At 38.9% G+C, this 20105-nt stretch overlaps 1 non-coding gene across 1 annotated transcript; it reads right to left on the bottom strand.

The window, feature by feature from the left end:
• Nucleotides 1–10262: 10262 nt before the first annotated feature.
• Nucleotides 10263–10368, bottom strand: LOC121231086 (small nucleolar RNA R71). The gene has a single exon (XR_005929154.1). It is a non-coding gene; the product is annotated as a small nucleolar RNA R71 (small nucleolar RNA).
• Nucleotides 10369–20105: the final 9737 nt, after the last annotated feature.

Below are 20105 nucleotides of genomic sequence, written 5' to 3'. Positions count from 1 at the left end.
AAACACCCTTTTGTTTCAAGTTCAAAACTTGGCTAATACACACATATACACACTAGTAAAGCATCCTCTCCCTTTCCATCAATTTAACACATGCATTGCTCATTAACATGCAAAAGTTATATTCGGCCTTAGCACACAACTTGCTAGCCGATTCTTCTCCATTTAGCAACCAATGCACATATGTGCTCACTCAAAAATGCTAAAAAGGAGGTTCAAGAATCATCAAGCCACCATCACATGCATCATTAACAAGCTTCATATTTAGCATGCAATGGCATTAACACAAACTCCACCTAGGCCGAATCTTAACTCATCCTCATGCCTCATCACCACAACATCAAACATCAACCAAGAATGATGCATCCATGGCCGAGTGTCATTTCCATCACATAGCAAGATTTAGACCATGGGCTAGGTAGAACTCAAGCTAACAACTAAAACATGCATGCATCTCATGGAACATCATCAAACATACCTTAGCCTAGCTACATGCATGGCCGAACCTCTTCAACCTTTCTTCTTCCTTCCTCCTTAAAATTTTTGGCCAAGGATGAACCAAAGGATGAGCATTTTTTTTCTTTGTTTTTTTCTTTCTAGTTTCGGCTAAATGAAGATGAGAAAGGATGAACAAAAATTTTCTCCTTTCTTTTCTTTAGCTCACGGCAATGGGGGGGAACAACTACACACATTTTTTTTTGTATTCATCATACTCCTTTTCATTATTTTATGCCCATGCCCCTTATTTTATTTTTTTCCTACATACCTCACTAGGCCAACATGTTCCCAACATGTTTCCACCCATAGCATGGCCAACCACTAGCTCAAATTTTGGGTAATTTGACATGCAAACCCATCATTTTCACAACATGCATTAATAGACCATTTTAAATTAGCCTATCATATTTTCACCATGTCTCATATCGATCCCTATTTAATAATTTCTCATGCAATTGGCAAAATTGGAGAATGAAACTTCCACATACTCATGTACACACATAATAAGCATAGAATACGGAAATCAATTATTTTTATGGCTCGGTTTTGTGGTCCCGAAACCACTTCCCGACTAGGGTCAATTTTGGGCTGTCACACCATAACTTACTAGAATCATTCAAAACATTTCCTTACTTTAAACCATGTTATAACCTAACCAAGTGACATCAATCATCCATCAAGCATAGATTCAAAATTTTATCATTCATTGTCAACAACCAACTCTTCACACACCTCAAGGGTATCAACACATCTCATGCATGCATCCATATCTAGAATTACAACCCAATAATCAATATGTGCCATACTTCATGGCCATATACAAAATGAATTAGTATACCAATATGGGCCATCACTTTGGCCAACCAATATGACACGTACAACAAAATAATAAGTCCCCTATGCATAGCATACTTAAATGTATTAAACCAAAAATACCCTAAAAGATTTGTTGATAGTGTATCTTGAGCTCCGATGTCCACAATCCCCGAGCTAGCTTGGTGATGCTAGAAAAAATGGAAAAGAGAGAGGGGGTAAGCATAAAGCTTAGTAAGTTGTATGTAACTAATAAATAACATAGATCATACAATTTCATGAGTTAAACATGCTACTAATTACCACCACATTATCAATTTACACACACAATGGACATAATAAGAATTGACAATAAATGTCATTGAACTTCATAACTTATCTTACTTTTTCTTACTCATGATAAATATTCCATCATGAATCAAATTCCATACTCATAATGTTTACATACATACCTGTACTACTCATAGTTTATTCATATTTCTCAATCTCTTAACCTTGATCTTGAAAGGCACGTTGAACCACTTGGAATACGGGAGGACATTCGGGATGATCATACACCAAATAGGGTGCCAAAGCCATGTCCCAGACATGGTCTTACATGGAACCACACATCGATGCCAAATCCCAAATATGATCTTATACGAAGTCTTGAATCGGTGCCGACACCATGTCCCAGACATGGTCTTATACGAAATCACGTATCGATGTTGAAGCCATATCCCTAATATGGTTTTACACAGGATCTCGTATCGATGCCGATGCCATGCTCAGAAATGGTCTTACATGGGATCTCATAAATCATGTTGTCATGACATCCAAATCCTAAGTATTCCTTAGTGTCACCCGGGATTTCCGAGATACAAAGCTATCATTGAATTGTTATTGAATCAGCTCAAGTCAAATTCCATAAGGGCATATACACACATTTCATATAACATCAAGCATTAAATACACGATAATGAAATTGTTGAATACTTACACACAACTTACCTCAGTCCCAAAATACTACTAACTTTACGTTTTAGTCCAAAACCTTACTTTTCTCTTGGTTTAGGTTCGGACTCTATTTTTCCTGATCTATAATACCAAATTTAACTTGTTTAATAACCACATTGTTCAAATCGACCCATAATTCATACTTTAGTAAAATTACCTTTTATCCTTAACTTTTCACTTATTTACAATTTAGTCCCTAGGCTCATAAAGTGAAATGCATGCAATTTCTTCGTTACCCAAGCCTAGCCAAATTTTCCTTATACTCACAACAACCCGCATTACTCAATAAAAATAGATTTTTATCACTCAATTTACACCTTTTTCAATTTAGTCCTTTTTAGGTGTTTTCGTGCAAAATCACTTAGTAATAGATGTTAAACACACATCAAGCTCACATATTCCTTCATTAAACATTAAAGAACATGGATGTCAACATGGGTAAATTTTTAAATATAAACACTACTTCAAAATAAGGGTGGAAATAGGTAAATTAAGCTACGAGATCTTAAAAAATGTAAAAAACATTAAAAACGGGCTAGGGAACACTTACTATTGAGCTTCAAAATGTCAAAAACCCTAGCTATGGAGAGCTTAGAAATTTCAGCAGCCATATGAAGAAGATGAGCCAATTTTTTCTTTAATTTTCCCTTTTTATTCTTTTAATTAGTAATTAACCAAAATGCCCTTAAGGCCTTTCTTTCAATTTTTTCCTATGCATGTCCATTTTTGTCCAAAATTTTAAAAATTGGTTAAATTGCTAATTAGGACCTTCTAATTTATAGTGTAAAGAAAATTCATGCTTGAAGCTTCTAGAATACAAGTTTTGCATCTTATTCAATTTGGTCCTTAAGGTTCAATTGGACATTTTATGCATAGAATTTCTCCATGAAATTTTTACACAAGCATGCATACTTATCATAGGCCCTATAAAAATCATAAAACAATTATTTCTATCTCGAATTTGTGGTCTTGAAACCACTCTTCCAACTAGGCCCTAATTTGGGATGTTACAATTCTCCCCCCTTAGGGATTTTCGTCCTCGAAAATCTTACCGGTAAACAAGTGCGGGTATTGGTTTCTCATGGCCTCCTCGGGCTCCCATGTAGCCTCTTCTAACCCATGTCTATGCCATAACACTTTCACTTAGGCAATATTCTTGTTTCTCAACTGTTTGACTTTCTGAGCCAAAATCTTGATCTACTCTTCACCATAAGTCATATCCAGTTGGATCTCAACCTCTGTCGGTGAAATCACATGTGAGGGTTCAATCTATAACAGTGCAACATAGACACATGAAATACATCATGGATCTTCTCCAACTCAGATGAAAAGGCCAACCGATAAGCTACTGGTCCTATCCTTTCAGTGATTTCATAAGGTCCTATGAAACGAGGACTCAACTTGCCTTTCCTACAGAATCTCAAAACCCTTTTTCATGGGAATACTTTCAGAAATACCTTATCGCCCACTTAATACTCAATTTCTTTTTTTTTTAAATTCATGTAAGGCCTTTGCCTATCCGGTGCCGCCCTTAAACAATCTCCAATTACTTTTACCTTGTCTTCGGTTTCTTTGACCAAGTCAACCCCATGAATCTGATTTTCCTTGACCTCTATCGAATACAAGGGAGTTCGACGCTTCCGGCCATACAATGCCTCATAAGGTGCCATTTTTGAACTCGTCTGGAAACTATTGTTATAGGCAAACTCAACCAAAGGTAGGTACTTTTCCCAACTACCCTGCAATTCTAAAACACAGCATCTCAACATGTCTTCCAAGGTTTGAACCACTCTCTCGGATTGGTCGTTGGTCTGTGGGTGAAAGGCGGTACTAAAATTCAATATTGTGCCCAAAGCTTCTTGCAATTTTCTCCAAAATTGTGAGGTAAACCTCGGATCTCTATCTGATATAATCGATAAGGGTACTCCATGAAGTCTCACAATTTCAGAAATATACAACTCAGCTAATCTATCTAGCGAGTAGTTGGTACATACCGACATAAAATGAGTAGACTTCGTCAATCGATCAACAACGACCCACACTGCATCTTTCTTACTCAGTGTCAAGGGTAAACCCATTACGAAATCCATGGTAATTCGGTCCCATTTCTACTCGGGAACCATGATAGGCTGTAACAAGCCTGAAGGTACTTAGTGCTCAGGTTTCACTTGCTGACAAATTAGGCATCTCGCAACAAACTCGAAAATATCTCTTATCATACCATTCCACCAATATATTTTCTTCAAGTCGTTATACATTTTAGTACTACTGGGGTGTACTGATAGACGACCATTGTGTGCCTCACGCAAAAGCTTATGAATCAACTCGGTATACTTAGGAACACAAATCCTATCTCGGAACATCAAGCAACCATCAAAACCAATCCAAAAATCAGATCTAGTGCCTGATTCGCAAATATCGACCTAGCTTTCAACTCTACTACAACCGCACCATCATTTGATAAAGCTAACCATGTACCCATGGCTCTCAAAGCAAATAAGGATTTTCTACTTACGGCATTGGCGACCACATTAACCTTTCCCGGATGATAGTCGATTACTAACTCATAATCTTTTATCAACTCTAATCATCTTCATTGCCTTAGATTTAAGTCCCTTTGATTCATCAAGTATTTCAAACTCTTGTGATCGGTAAATACTCGGAATGTCTCACCATACAAATGGTGTCTCCAAATCTTCAATGCAAACACAATGGTGGCTAGTTCCAAGTCATGTGTCGAGTAATTTTTCCCATGCGATTTCAGTTGTCTAAATACATAGGCTATCACTTTTCCTTCTTGCATAAGTACACATAGGCTATCAATTTTCCTTCTTGCATTAGTACACACCCTAATCCATTCAAGGATGCATCACTAAAAGTCACAAACTCCTTTCCCGGTTCAGGTTGAACTAGCACTGGAGCCTCAGTTAACAACGTTTCAGTTCCTCGAAACTCTGTTGGCACTTCTCTGTCCACTCGAACTTAACATCCTTTTGTAATAGCTTCGTCATTGGAGTAGCAATCATTGAAAACCCTTTGACAAACTGTCTGTAATAACCGGCAAAGCCTAAAAAGCTTCTGACCTTTGTCACATTCCTCGACGGTTTCCAATCAACAATGGTTGAAATCTTACTCGGGTCAACTCTAATACCGTCTCCCGAAACAATATGTCCTAAAAATCCAACTTCGCGAAGCCAAAATTCACTTTTCCTAAACTTAGCATATAACTGCTTATCTCTCAAAGTTTACAAAACTTCCTTAAATGCTCAGCATGTTCGGTCTCATCACAAGAATAAATCAATATGTCATCAATAAACACCACAACAAATTTATCCAGATAAGGCTGAAATATTCTGTTAATTAAATCCATAAATACAGTGGGAGCATTGGTTAACCCAAAAGGCATGACAAGGAACTCATAATGACCATACCTCGTCAGAAATGCAGTTTTTGGTACATCTAACTACTTAACTAGCAACTGATAGTAACCAGACCTTAGGTCTATCTTTGAAAATACTGTGGCTCCTTTCAACTGATCAAATAGATCATCAATCCTTGGAAAAGGATACTTGTTCTTTATTGTCACCTTGTTGAGCTATCGATAATCTATACATAGCCTCATCGAACAATCTTTCTTCTTCACAAATAACACGGGAGCACCCTAAGGTGAAAAGCTCAGTCTCGTAAAACCCTTGTCAGTCAACTCCTGTAACTGAATTTTCAACTCTTTTAACTCCGTCGAGCCCATCCTATATGGGGCAATTGAAATAGGTGCTATGCCAGGAAGCAAATCAACACCAAACTCTACTTCCCTAATAGGAGGTAACCCAGGCAACTTTTTCGGAAACACATCCGAATACTCACATACTGTCGGTACCGACTCAATCTTTGATTTAGACTCTTTAGTGTTCTATAAAAAGGCAAGGTAAGCTTTATAACCCTTCCTTTTGCATCTTCAAGCAGAGATGGAAGAAATAACTATAGGCATGCTATTTAATTCGCCTGGTTCAACTCGAAGAACATTACCATTCGTACATTTTAGTTTGATAAATTTTCTTCCCCAATTCACTACAACATCATGAGTGGTCAACCAATCCATACCAAGAATTACATCAAAATTCGTCAAACGGTAATAGCATGAGATTAGCCGGAAAAAAATGACCCCTAATCATCAAAGGGCAATTTTTACACACTTTTTCAACTAACACATACTTGCCTAATGGGTTTGACACTTTTATCACGAATTCAATAGATTCAACAAACAAGTTCATATCAAACACCAATTTCATGCAAACATACGAATAGGTAGACCCCGGATCAATCAAAGCAACAATAGTAGTATCATAGATAGAAAATGTACCCGTAATCACATCAAGAGATGAGGCCTCTTCGCGAGTGCGAATGGCGTAGGTCTTTGTAGGTGCCCTGCCCTCGGGTCTCACAGCAGACTCCCTAGGTGCACCTTTTCTACTCGTTCGATAAAAATTGATAAAAATTGATGCGAAGATGCGAAGAAATTCGATAAAAATTGTTTTTCGAGCAAAGAGGTAAAATGGTCATTATGCCAAAGCCTAAGGGCAAAACGGTCATTTTACCGAAGATGTGAATTTTTAATTGCTTAAATTTATTTAGTGATTAAATTAGTGTGTTTTGCTATTATAGATCAAGAAATACCAAATTCAAGCCTAGACCGGGGGAAAGCCAAGCTATTTGACTAAATTGACTAGTTACCACATTTTGTAATTCGAGGTAAGTTGTATGTAAATAATACAACTACATTTTTAATGTATGTATTGAATTGTATTGAGTTAATATAGCATGAATTATTTGGTTGTGAAATTGGGAATGTATAATGATAATTGAGATAGTAGAAATTCCGTTGTAACCTTAAGAAGTAAATCGGATATTCACGCCATAACGTTTGGGTAATTTGTTTGTGACCTAGCGTAAGACCATGTCTAGGACATGGCATCGACATTGAGATGAGAGCTAGTGTAAGACATGTCTGGGACATGCATCGGCTACGAGATAATAGTCAGTGTAAGACCATGTCTGGGACATGGCATTGACTAGAGATATGAGCCAGTGTAAGACCATGTATGGGACAGGGCGTCAGTACCTTACCCACGTTTGAGGCTTAATGAATATATGGTAGTGTTCCAAATGGTTCAACAGTGAAAGTTATGTTCTTAATCTATGAGGATGGTATAATCGTGTTGTGAGTGGCACAGGTACCTAATTGGTACGTATGAGATATGAGCTTATTGTATAATATGTGACGTTTATGGATGGTGATGAGTAAGTTATATCTATGCTTACCTTGGTATTATGAGCATGTTTATTATTGGTATATCATTGCTGTATATTTATTTATATGCAACTACTAAGCTTTTATGCTTACTCCCTTTCCTTTCCATTGCCTTATAGTGTCGCCTATCTAGCTCAAGGATTCTAGAAGTTAGAGGTATCGATCACACTATCAACTAAAGCATTCGGTATAGTTGGATTTATATTTTTGAATATGGCATGTATAGGACTTAGACTTTATTATTTTGTGTCTTTGAGAATTGGCCAAATGTGTTTGCTTGGGTTGGAAACCTTTTAAAATGTATTAAGCTTGGAATGATAGTTAATATTCATTTTGAATTTATAAAAGATTTGTTACCATGGTTAAATGAATGTCTATTGTGGTTGAATTGGTTATATGAATTGTGCTTGTGTTGGTACTGGTTGGTATGTGTATGAAACTAGGTATGTGAGGGGGGCAATGAGGCTTGGTAAATAGCCTTATATTGTCCACACGGGTAGGCACACGGGCGTGTGTCTAGGCCGTGTGCCCATGGGCGTGTGGTCCAGTCGTGTGTCCCCTACACGTAAAACTTTCAAGTCAATATGCATGGTAATCAACATGATAAACCGTAATTTATACATATTTTTACCCCATGTTTAACGCATTTTATGGATGATTTCCTATTAGAATTGGTGAATTCGATGCTCCTAATGCTTTAATTTCATGTTTTATATTTAGGAGAGCATAGAAGAGCGAAAGGAACAAGAAACGGGCCAAAACTGGAGAAAATGGGCCAAAGTACAAAATCAACACGGCCTGGACCTCTTCACACGGGCAGACCACACGACTGTGTCAATTTGGTAGGCTCGAGCACAGCCTAAAGTAATTGCACACGGGCGTGTTACACGAGCGTGTCCCTGCTGAGCCCAAGTTGAGTCCAATTCAGAAAAGGGTAATTTTGAGGGCTCTTAGGCATTCCAAAGCCTATAGATACACCCTAGAGGAGGAAGAAAAGGGGGCACAGAATAGAAAGTAAGGAATTACTCCAAGAAAGCCGATTGATCCATCTCAAGAGCCGGATTCATCATCAAGACTGAAGATCTCTCCTCAATTTCCCCTTCAGGAGTTTTGGGTTTTCTTTATGTTTTGTATTCTTTATTATTCTGAGATGTTTTCTTATTTAGTTATGAACTAAAACCCCAAATACCTAAGGGGAATGAAACCTAAGATGAATCTTGTTATTATTTTCTAAATTTTATGATAAATATTTAACTTGTTCTTAATTATGTGTTCTTAATTCTTGTTTTGATATCCCAGGATACTGATTCAAGATAAGCTCTTATTCAGAGGAGGAATAGACCTTATCTAAGAGTACATTTGTCATAATTAAGCGGAGTTGATTGCGCGCCTAGACATAGGGTGACAAGATTTTGCCAGATTAGGGTGAAACCTAATAAGGGGATCCATAGATCGAGTTAATGCAACCCTACGGTGTTGATTAGAGAAAGGTCTTAATTAGTCAATCTAGGGATTAGACGTTATTAGTCTTGAATAGGGATAATAACATAACTTAGGGATCTCTATGGAACAAGTTAATCAATCGATTCGGAGCCAGAATAACAAGTACAGCCTAGGCGGATTTTTCCTTAGGTATTGTATTAATTCAATCAATTTTCCCAAAAGTAATTCCCCAATCCCATTCTCTGTGATTTCTTAGTTTAGATAATTAGTTAGTTAAAACAAAAACCTATTTATTCTTAGGCTAGATAATAAAAAGGCAGTTATTACTAGTACTTTTAGTTCCTTTGGGTTCGACAATTCGGTCTTGCTAAAACTATGCTATTGTTCGATAGGTACACTTGCCTACATCGCGATAATAGTTAGTTTCTAGAATGATTAATTATAAATATTTAAAACCTATCACGAAATCACGCGATCAAGTTTTTTGGCGCCGTTGCCGAGGAACTAAAATATTAGGAACACTCAATTTTTATTACTTTAGCCATTTAATTTTCTTGCAATCTAATTTTATTTTTAATTTTATTCTAATTTACTAATTCTCTTTTTCTTTCTTCTGACAGGTTTTTATAGTTTATGACTAGAAGAAAGCCGTCAGGACCACTACTTTTTGACGAAGAAATCGATCGCATAGTTCCCAGAAACCAAAGAGAAATAAGGCGAAGCCTAAGGTACACAGAGAATGAGCAAGAAGATGATACTCAACCCCCAACGGAAGAGATGGCTGAAAACCAAGACAATCAGCTACCTCATGCAATTGCGGTTAATCAAAATCCTGCTCCATGCACTATGTATGATTATGCTAAACCTTCTTTAACAGGAACTGAATCGAGCATAGTTAGACCTGCTGTAGCTGCAAACACTTTTGAAATACAACCTAACACTATTCAAATGATATAGCAATTTGTTCAGTTTGATGGTTTGCAGGATGAAGATCCCAACGCTCACTTAGCAAACCTTTTGGAACTAAGCGATACATTTAAAATTAATGGCGTTTTTTATGATGCCATTCGTCTTCGGTTATTCCCTTTCTCATTGAGGAACAAATCTAAACAGTGGTTGAAATCGTTACCACGAGGGTCAATTACTACTTGGGAACAAATGAAAGAAAAATTTTTACTAAAATATTTTTCGTCAGCTAAAATGGCTAAATTACGTAATGATATCTTTTCTTTTGTGCAGATGGATTTAGAAACACTTTACAATGCATGGGAGAGATACAAGGACCTTTTGAGAAGGTGCCCTCACCATGGATTACCGCTTTGGCTTCAGGTTCAAACATTCCATAATGGCCTGAATCCTTCGACTTGGCAAATGGTTGACGCAGTTGCTGGCAGAACCATCAATAATAAAACACCTGAAGATGCTTATGAGTTCATAGAGGAGATGTCATTGAATAACTATCAGTGGCAAGTCATGAGGACAAAGCCAACGAAAACAACCAATGTTTATAACATTGATTCGGTCACCATGCTCTCTAATCAGGTAGAACTCTTGAATAAGAAAATTGATGGTTTTCTTAGTTCTTCACAGGTTCACCCAGTAATGCAGTGCGAAGTAAGTGGAGGTGGAACAAGCCATTCGGAATACAAACCTTATGGCCACAACATCGATAACGACCAATTAAATTACATGGGTAATAATCCTCGACCTCAAAACAATCCATATAGTAACACTTACGATGCAGGTTGGTAGAACCACCCCAATTTCTCGTGGGGCAGTCAAGGAAATCAAAGACCATAACCACCTTTAGGCTACCAACAACCACCCTACCAACAGGAAAAGAAGCTGAACCTTGAAGAGATGCTCACAAAGTTTATCTCAGTGTTAGAAACCTATTTCCAGAACACTGAGACAGCACTTAAAAATCAACAAGCATCGATCCAAGGGCTCGAAACTCAGATAGGCCAGCTTTCCAAACTGATTTCAGAAAGACCATTAGGAAGATTACCTAACAACACCAAATCAAAAGAGCATGTGAAAGCAGTTACACTAAGGAGTGGGAAAGTGTTAGTAGAATCTGAAAAGAAGCTAACACAAGAAGCCGTGGTAAGTGGAAGGGGGCAAGAACAACCCAAAAATAGTGACAAACTAGTGCCGAAGGAATATAAACCTCCAGTTCCATACCCAGAAAAATTGAAAAAAGACCATATTGATGCACAATTCGGTAAGTTTCTTGAACTTTTTAAGCAATTACATATAAACTTACCTTTTGTTGAAGCCATCTCGCAGATAACTACATACGCAAAATTTTTGAAGGAGCTTCTAACAAATAAAAGGAGATTCGAGGACTTATCTACAGTAGATGTAACACCCCGAACCCGAGACCGACACCGGAGTCGAACACGAGGTGTTAACAGACTTTAAACCCCTTATAAAAAATTCCCAGACACTGCCAATCTGCGTACTAGTCGCTTTAAAAATCATATCTTGAGTTTCAAAACTCGAAAATCAGTTTCGTGATTTTTCCCTGAAACTAGACTCATATGCCCATCTACATATTTTTTTCTAGAATTTTTGGTCGGGCCAATTAGTACAGTTTATTAGTCAAAGTCTCCCATGTTACAGGGATTGACTACCCTGACCTTTGCGCATTACGACTTGGATATATCCTTGTACAGGGCTCCAATACTGATACCGTTTTGTTTCTATAGAAACTAGACTCAGAGAGGAATCTATACATATATGGTATGACTCCTAATTATCTCTGGTTAATTTATAGTGAATTTCCAAAGTCGGAACAGGGAATCCAGAAACCGTTCTGGCCCTGTCTCACGAGAACCTGAATATCACTTAACATACTGTCCGTATGATTGTTTCGTTACTTTCCTATGAAAGTAGATTAATCAAGGTTTGTTTACATAATTTATTCACTATTTAATTCCCTTCCTACTATTTTTAGTGATTTTCCAAATCTACATCACTGCTGCTGTCAGCATCTGCCTTTAAGGTAGACTTTACCTATTTCATGGTTTCCATGATTCAACTAGCCCTTTTTGCATAAATAGCACAATTTATGATAGTGGTTAACCATTCCCATGGCTAATCCTTGTCAAGCATATCCACACCGAATGATTATAACATTATACTCAAACACATATAAGCCATTTTCGCATGGCTATCCAAAATTATACAAGTCCAAAGGGTCCACGACCCACAACAAACGGGTAGTCCTATACATGCCATTTCGAAGTTCAACCAAAATTGTACCAAAAGGGGGCTTTGATAGTGTGGGCGACTTTGACCTCAAGATCCCGAGTCCGATAGCTGGAGAACCCAAATCTATAAAACAGAGGAGCAATGAAACGGAGTAAGCAATTTATGCTTAGTAAGTTTTGAGCAATGAATTCCAGCACAACAAAAGTATAGCATTCATATAGCTAAACGGATAGTTTCATATGCACAAATTTACGATATCGTACTTGCTTCACATTATCAACCCTTATTTACATACACAAAAGATCAACTCAGCCAAAGGCCGGTAGCTCGTTTATCAACTGAGCGAATACTTATTTGTAAGGGCTCAACTAAATTCAAGCACATACGAAACATACCTCAATGTTGAGATGTTTCGAGAGTATTAACTGGAATTTTACAGCAAGTTCATTCATTCCCAAATCACGTACCTTCGGAATTTAACCGGATATAGCTCCTCGTTCAAATGCCTTCGGGACATAGCCCGGTTATAGTAATTCGCACAAATGCCTTCGGGACTTAACCCGGATTTAGTAACTCGCACAAATGCCTTCGGGCTTAGCCCGGAATTAGTATCTCGCACAAATGCCTTCGGGCTTAGCCCGAAATTAGTATCTCGCACAAATGCCTTCGGGCTTAGCCCGGAATTAGTATCTAGCACCAATGCCTTCGGATCTTAGTCCGGATATTGTCACTTAGCACAAGCCTTCGGGACTTAGCCCGGACATCATTCAAATAACCATGCACATTTAACAATAAATCATGGCCCATTCGTATTTCATTTTCGTTAGCAAAACTCAAACACAAGACATTTATCATTCTTGCAAATTCGGCTCAATAGCCACACAAAGAGCATGATTTTAATTTGCTTAAAACATGATCTAATCACATCATAATTTAAGCTCTCTTACTCAAGAACTTACCTCGGATGTCGTCGAACGATTCCGATGGCTATTCGACCACTTTTTCCTTCCCTTTATCGGATTTATTTCCCCTTTGCTCTTGAGCTTAATTAAACAAATAAATTGATTTAATCATTTGAGCATCGAAAAGAGGAACATAAGGCACTTAGCCCATATTTATACATTAGACTTTAAAGTCACATACATGTGAAATCATGCATCAACTCAACATATTAACCCACACTCCCCTTTAGCCGATTGTCCTTACCTAGATATAGGCATCAATATGTTTGCCTCTAACCGAATTCATGCAACGCCAATCCATCTCATGTGGCCGAATATGCATGTCTACTTTGAGGCCAAATTATATTCTTAGTACCACATATAAATGACATACATTTTACTAACTAATGCATTACATATTATAACTCAATATGTATCCATCATTTAGTCCATAACTAAACCACCACCATATATAAACATATACTTTGGGGTGATATATATATGTTTCATACCAATACATCATGTGCATATATATATACAAGAGCCGAATCACAAGGCTAATTATAGCCATCTCATATATTTTCATCCCATACCCGAATGCACAAGTACATTATAATAGCTTCCAACTTAATTCATCATAAATTTCCCACTTTTTTTCTTCATGGCCGAATGCTCCTTCTACTTTCACAAAGCATGAATTTCATCATCCAACTTACAAGCTTACAATCTCATGAAGTTTAACCTCATGGTGCCTATCAAACTCTCACTCATTAGCTTCTATCATAAACCTCCAACAACACCAAATAAACATATACTTTGGGGGTCTATGGTAGAACCAAGAAAGGAACTCATAGATATCAAGATGTGAGCAACTACCATTATTCATCTAAGTTTAGCATGAAACACAATCATCACCCTTATTAATCTTTTATAGCCGAAAACCATACTCACCCCCAAAATTGAAATTTCAACATGGTTTACAAAAATCACTTGATAACTCACTCAATATCAACTAAAATTTCAAAAGCTAGTACAAACTTCCTTACCTTAATAGTGATCTAAGATGACTGATTGCTTCACTCCCTTCTTCTTCCTTTCAATTCGGCCAAGAAGAACCAAAAACACAACTTGTTTTTCTTTCTTCCTTAGAACATTCGGCCAAGGGGAAATGAAGAAAGATGGAAACTTTTTTTTTTGTTTTTCCTTCTTACTTTCACGGCAATGGGGAGGGGAAGAAACAATTACACACATCCTTTCCTTTTTCCATTTCTTTATTCCCCATACTTCTTATTATATTTTATCCTACATACCTCACTAGGCCAACATGTTCCCAACATGTTTCCACCCATAGCATGGCCGGCCACTACTTATTAGGGGGGAATTTGACATGCAAGTCCCCCCTTTTTTTCCACATGCACTAATAGGTCCTTACGCATTGACCTATCACATTTTAAAATTTTCTCACATAAGTCCTATTGACTTAATTCACATGCAATCGACTAAATCGAAGCTTGAAATTTTCACACATTCATAGTTACATATTCTAGACAATAAATATCACATTCAAACATTTCGGTGACTCGGTTTAACGGTCCCGAAACCACTTCCCGACTAGGGTCAATTTTGGGCTGTCACAACTCTTCCCCACTTAAGAAATTTTCGTCCCCGAAAATCTTACCGATAAATAGGTTTGGGTATCATTCTTTCATCGAGCTCTCAGTTTCCCAAGTAGCTTCCTCGATCCCGTGTTTGAGCCATAACACCTTCACTAACGGAACCCTTTTGTTCCGCAACTCCTTTACTTCACGAGCTAGGATACGCATCGGTTCTTCTTCATAACTCATATCGGCTTGAATTTCAACCTCTGATGGGCTAATTATGTACGATGGATCAGATCGATAGCGTCGAAGCATCGAAACATGAAAGACGTCGTGAATCTTTTCAAGCTCAGGGGGCAAAATCAATCTATATGCAACCGGACCAACTCGTTCGGAGATTTCGTACGGCCCAATGAATCTCGGGTTCAACTTGCCCTTACGGCCAAACCTGAGTACCTTTTTCCAAGGCGAAACTTTAAGGAACACTTTATCTCCCACCTGATATTCAATGTCCTTTCGTTTCAAATCCGCATACGATTTTTGACGATCTGTGGCTGCTTTCAGACTTTCACGGATTACCTTTACTTTCTGTTCGGCATCCTTAATCAAATCAACTCCGAAAATTTTACTTTCACCGAGCTCGGTCCAAAACAATGGTGTACGGCATTTACGACCGTACAAAGCCTCGTAAGGTGCCATCTTAATACTTGATTGAAAACTATTGTTGTAAGCGAATTCAATCAAAGGTAAATACCGTTCCCATGAACTACTGAACTCGAGGATGCAACATCTCAACATATCCTCAAGTATCTGAATTATCCGCTCGGATTGACCATCGGTTTGGGGGTGAAAAGCAGTGCTTAAATGCAGCTTGGTACCCAAAGCTTCTTGCAATTTCCTCCAAAATCGCGAGGTGAATCTCGGATCTCTATCCGACACGGTAGAATAGGTACCCCGTGTAATCTCACAATCTGAGAAACATACAATTCGGCTAGTTTATCCAATGAAAAATCTGTACGCACGGGGATAAGGTGAGCCGACTTAGTCAGTCTATCAACAACAACCCAAATCGCATCCTTCTTACTTGTTGACCATGGCAGTCCGGACACAGAGTCCATTGTGACTCGATCCCATTTCCACTCGGGTATCATGATCGGCTGAAGTAATCCTGAAGGCACTTGATGTTCCGCTTTCACTTGTTGACATATTAAACATCTCGAAACAAAGTCGGAGATGTCTCGTTTCATACCATGCCACCTAAAACCAACGTTTCAAATCGTTGTACATTTTCGTACTCCCCGGGTGAATTGACATTCGGCTACAATGGGCTTCGTTCAGAATCATCGAAATGAGTTCCGAATTCCTTGGAACACATAAACGACTTCTGAACCTCAAACAATCATCATCATCAATTTGAAACTCCGATTCCTTGTTCGGAGCACACTCAGCCCGTTTTGCAACCAATTCATCATCAACTTTCTGGGCTTCACGAATTTGATGAATCAATAATGGTTTGGCTTTTAATTCAGCTATTAACACATTGTCGGGTAGAACAGACAAGTGCACATTCATCGCTCGTAAAGCAAACAATGATTTTCGGCTTAAGGCGTCCGCAACCATATTAGCCTTTCCCGGGTGGTAATCAATGACAAGCTCGTAATCTTTCAACAACTCAAGCCAACGTCTTTGTCGCAGATTTAAGTCTCTTTGAGTCATCAAATTTTTGAGACTTTTGTGATCCAAAAATACATGGCACTTCTCACCAAATAAGTAATGTCGCCATATTTTTAAAGCAAATACGATGGCAGCTAGTTCAAGATCATGGGTCGGATAATTTTTCTCATGTGGCTTTAATTGTCTCGACGCATAGGCCACCACTCGACCTTCTTGCATCAATACGCAACCCAACCCAAGTAGGGATGCGTCACTATAAATGACAAACTCTTTGCCTGATTCGGGTTGCACTAAAATTGGAGCTTCAGTCAAATAAGTTTTTAGTTGATCAAAACTTTTCTGACATTTCTCCGTCCATTCGAACTTAACATCCTTTTGAAGTAGCTTCGTCATTGGTGTGGCTATCATCGAGAAACCTTTGACAAATCGTCGGTAATAACCGGCGAGTCCCAGGAATTTCCGAACTTCGGTAATATTTCTTGGAGGCTTCCAGTTAAGTATGGCTGAAATTTTGTTCGGGTCAACTCGAATACCCGATGCGGATACCACATGACCCAAGAAGCTAACCTCTCTTAACCAGAACTCACACTTACTGAACTTAGCATATAACTGCTTATCCCGCAAAATTTGCAACACCAGTCTCAGGTGCTCAGCATGTTCGGTCTCATCTCTTGAATAGACCAAGATGTCATCAATGAACACAACTGCAAACCGATCCAAATATGGTCTGAAGATCCGATTCATCAAATCCATAAATACCGCAGGTTATTAGTGAGCCCAAACGGCATCACTAAGAACTCGTAGTGACCATATCTCGTCCTGAAGGCAGTTTTGGGTATGTCCGATTCTCGAATTCGCAACTGATAATAGCCCGATCTCAAATCTATTTTTGAGAACTCTGTGGCTCCCTTCAGTTGGTCGAACAAATCATCGATGCGCGGCAACGGATATTTTTTCTTTATCGTCACTTTATTCAGTTGACGATAGTCAATGCACAACCTCATGGTTCCGTCCTTCTTTTTCACGAACAATACTGGTGCACCCCAGGGTGAGAAACTTGGTCGAGCAAAACCTCTATCCGTCAATTCTTGCAACTGAGCTTTCAACTCTTTTAACTCGGTTGGTGCCATACGATACGGAGCTATCAAAATCGGCGTAGTCCCAGGTACAAGCTCAATACCAAACTCTACCTCCCGAACAGGTGGTAAACCCGGTAATCCTTCAGGAAAAACATCCGGGTATTCACAAACCACCGGCACAGATTCGGGTTTCTTGTCTAATTCTTTGTCATCCAGTACATACGCAAGGTATGCTTCGTACCCTTTTCTTACATATTTCTGGGCCAACATTGCTGATATTACAGCTAGCATCCCCTCCAAGTCCGTAGACTCAACTCGGATTACTTCGTTATTTGCGCACCTCAAATTTCTAGGGGACATTACTTACACACTTTGTCGACAAGCACGTAACGACCCAAGGGATTTGACACCCGAATTACGAACTCAGTAGACTCAATAGGTAAAGTCTTACTGGATGCTAAGGTTTCACATATGTAAGAATGAGTAGAACTGGGGTCAATCAAAGCAATTACATTAGTATCAAAGAGAGTAAAAGTACCAGTAATAACATCAGGCGAAGAAGCATCCTCGCGGGCACGTATAGCATAAGCTCTAGCAGGCGCACGAGCCTCGGATCTGGTCGTAGCATCTCTAGATCCTCTCTGACCACCACCAGCATTGCCCGTATTTCCAGATGGTCTACCTCGAGCAGTGGTAGCACCCGGTTTCCCACTCTGATTTTCATTCTGTTCAGACAACCTCTGGCAATCTTTAATGAAGTGGTCAACTGATCCGCACTTGTAACAGGAGCGGTCAGGGAATCTACAACTCCCCGAATGCCATTTACCGCAATATCGACATTTCGTTCTGTCTCGACGTTCATTCCCAACACTGACGACCGAAGTGCCTCGTGTACCCACAGGGGGTCGATCACGATCTCGTCTAAAAAGGCCCGAAGTGCCTCTCGACCAGCCCACATCATCTCAAAATTTCTTCGATGCCTGTTGAAGAGACTTTCCCGAAGATCTTTTACGAAACTCTCCAGTTCCCTCATCAACTTTTTGTTTTTCTTTTCTAAGCTCTTCGGCTTTACAAGCTCGCTCGACAAGTACTACGAACTCTCGTATTTCAAGAACGCCAACGAACATTTTTATATCTTCATTCAGCCCATCCTCGAAGCGTTTACACATGATAGCCTCGGACGAAACACATTCCCGAGCGTATTTGCTAAGTCTAACAAACTTTCACTCGTAATCAGTAACCGACATGGAACCTTGCTTAAGCTCAAGAAATTCCTTCCGTTTTTTATCAACAAATCTCTGACTGATATACTTTTTCCGAAACTCAATTTGGAAAAACTCCCAAGTTACTTGCTCTCGGGGCACAACAGAAGTCAGAGTACTCCACCAATAGTAGGCAGAATCACGTAGCAAGGAGATAATACACTTTAGGCATTCATCGGGTGTACAAGATAGCTCATCGAGTACCCGGATAGTGTTGTCCAACCAAAATTCAGCTTGCTCGGCATCGTCGCTATCCGTAGCCTTAATTTCAGTAGCCCCCATGTTTTCGGATTCTGTCAACTGGGGGCTTATTTGACCTTATTTGGTCAGTTACCGGAGGTATTGTAGGTGCGGGGGTGGTATTAGTCGGGAATGGAGGTTGTGGAACAGCCGTATTAGTTCGAATGTATTGGTTGAACCAATCATTCATCACGCTATAGAAAGCTTGTCTAGCTTCATCATTCGGGTTACTAGCATTAGGTTGAGAGTCCGCCGGCGCTGTCCCTTGTGCGGGAGCAGGCGCCACACTCTCAAGATCATCAGCTACCTCTCGGTCGGGATCGGGATCCATTACTATAAATTAACACATTTGCAAATGTCAGAAATCACCACACTATCCAATAATCACATAAAATGGCATGTATAGCTAGACCCAACGCATTACGGTAGTCCTAGAATCGACTAAACCATAGCTCTGATACCAATCAAATGTAACACCCCGAACCCGAGACCGACACCGGAGTCGAACCGAAGTGTTAACAGACTTTAAACCCCTTATAAAAAAATTCCCAGACACTGCCAATCTGCGTACTAGTCGCTTTAAAAATCATATCTTGAGTTTCACAACTCGAAAATCAGTTTCGTGATTTTTCCCTGAAACTAGACTCATATGCCCATCTACATATTTTTTTCTAGAATTTTTGGTCGGGCCAATTAGTACAGTTTATTAGTCAAAGTCTCCCATGTTATAGGGATCGACTACCCTGACCTTTGCGCATTACGACTTGGATATCTCCTTGTACAGGGCTCCAATACTGATGCCGTTTGTTTCTATAGAAACTAGACTCATATGCCGGCCACTACTTATTAGGGGGGAATTTGACATGCAAGTCCCCCCTTTTTTTCCACATGCACTAATAGGTCTTTACGCATTGACCTATCACATTTTAAAATTTTCTCACATAAGTCCTATTGACTTAATTCACATGCAATCGACTAAATCGAAGCTTGAAATTTTCACACATTCATAGTTACATATTCTAGACAATAAATATCACATT

Source organism: Gossypium hirsutum, chromosome A06, assembly GCF_007990345.1.
Source record: "Gossypium hirsutum isolate 1008001.06 chromosome A06, Gossypium_hirsutum_v2.1, whole genome shotgun sequence".
NCBI lineage: Eukaryota > Viridiplantae > Streptophyta > Magnoliopsida > Malvales > Malvaceae > Gossypium > Gossypium hirsutum.
This window is presented reverse-complemented; position numbering and strand designations above follow the sequence as displayed.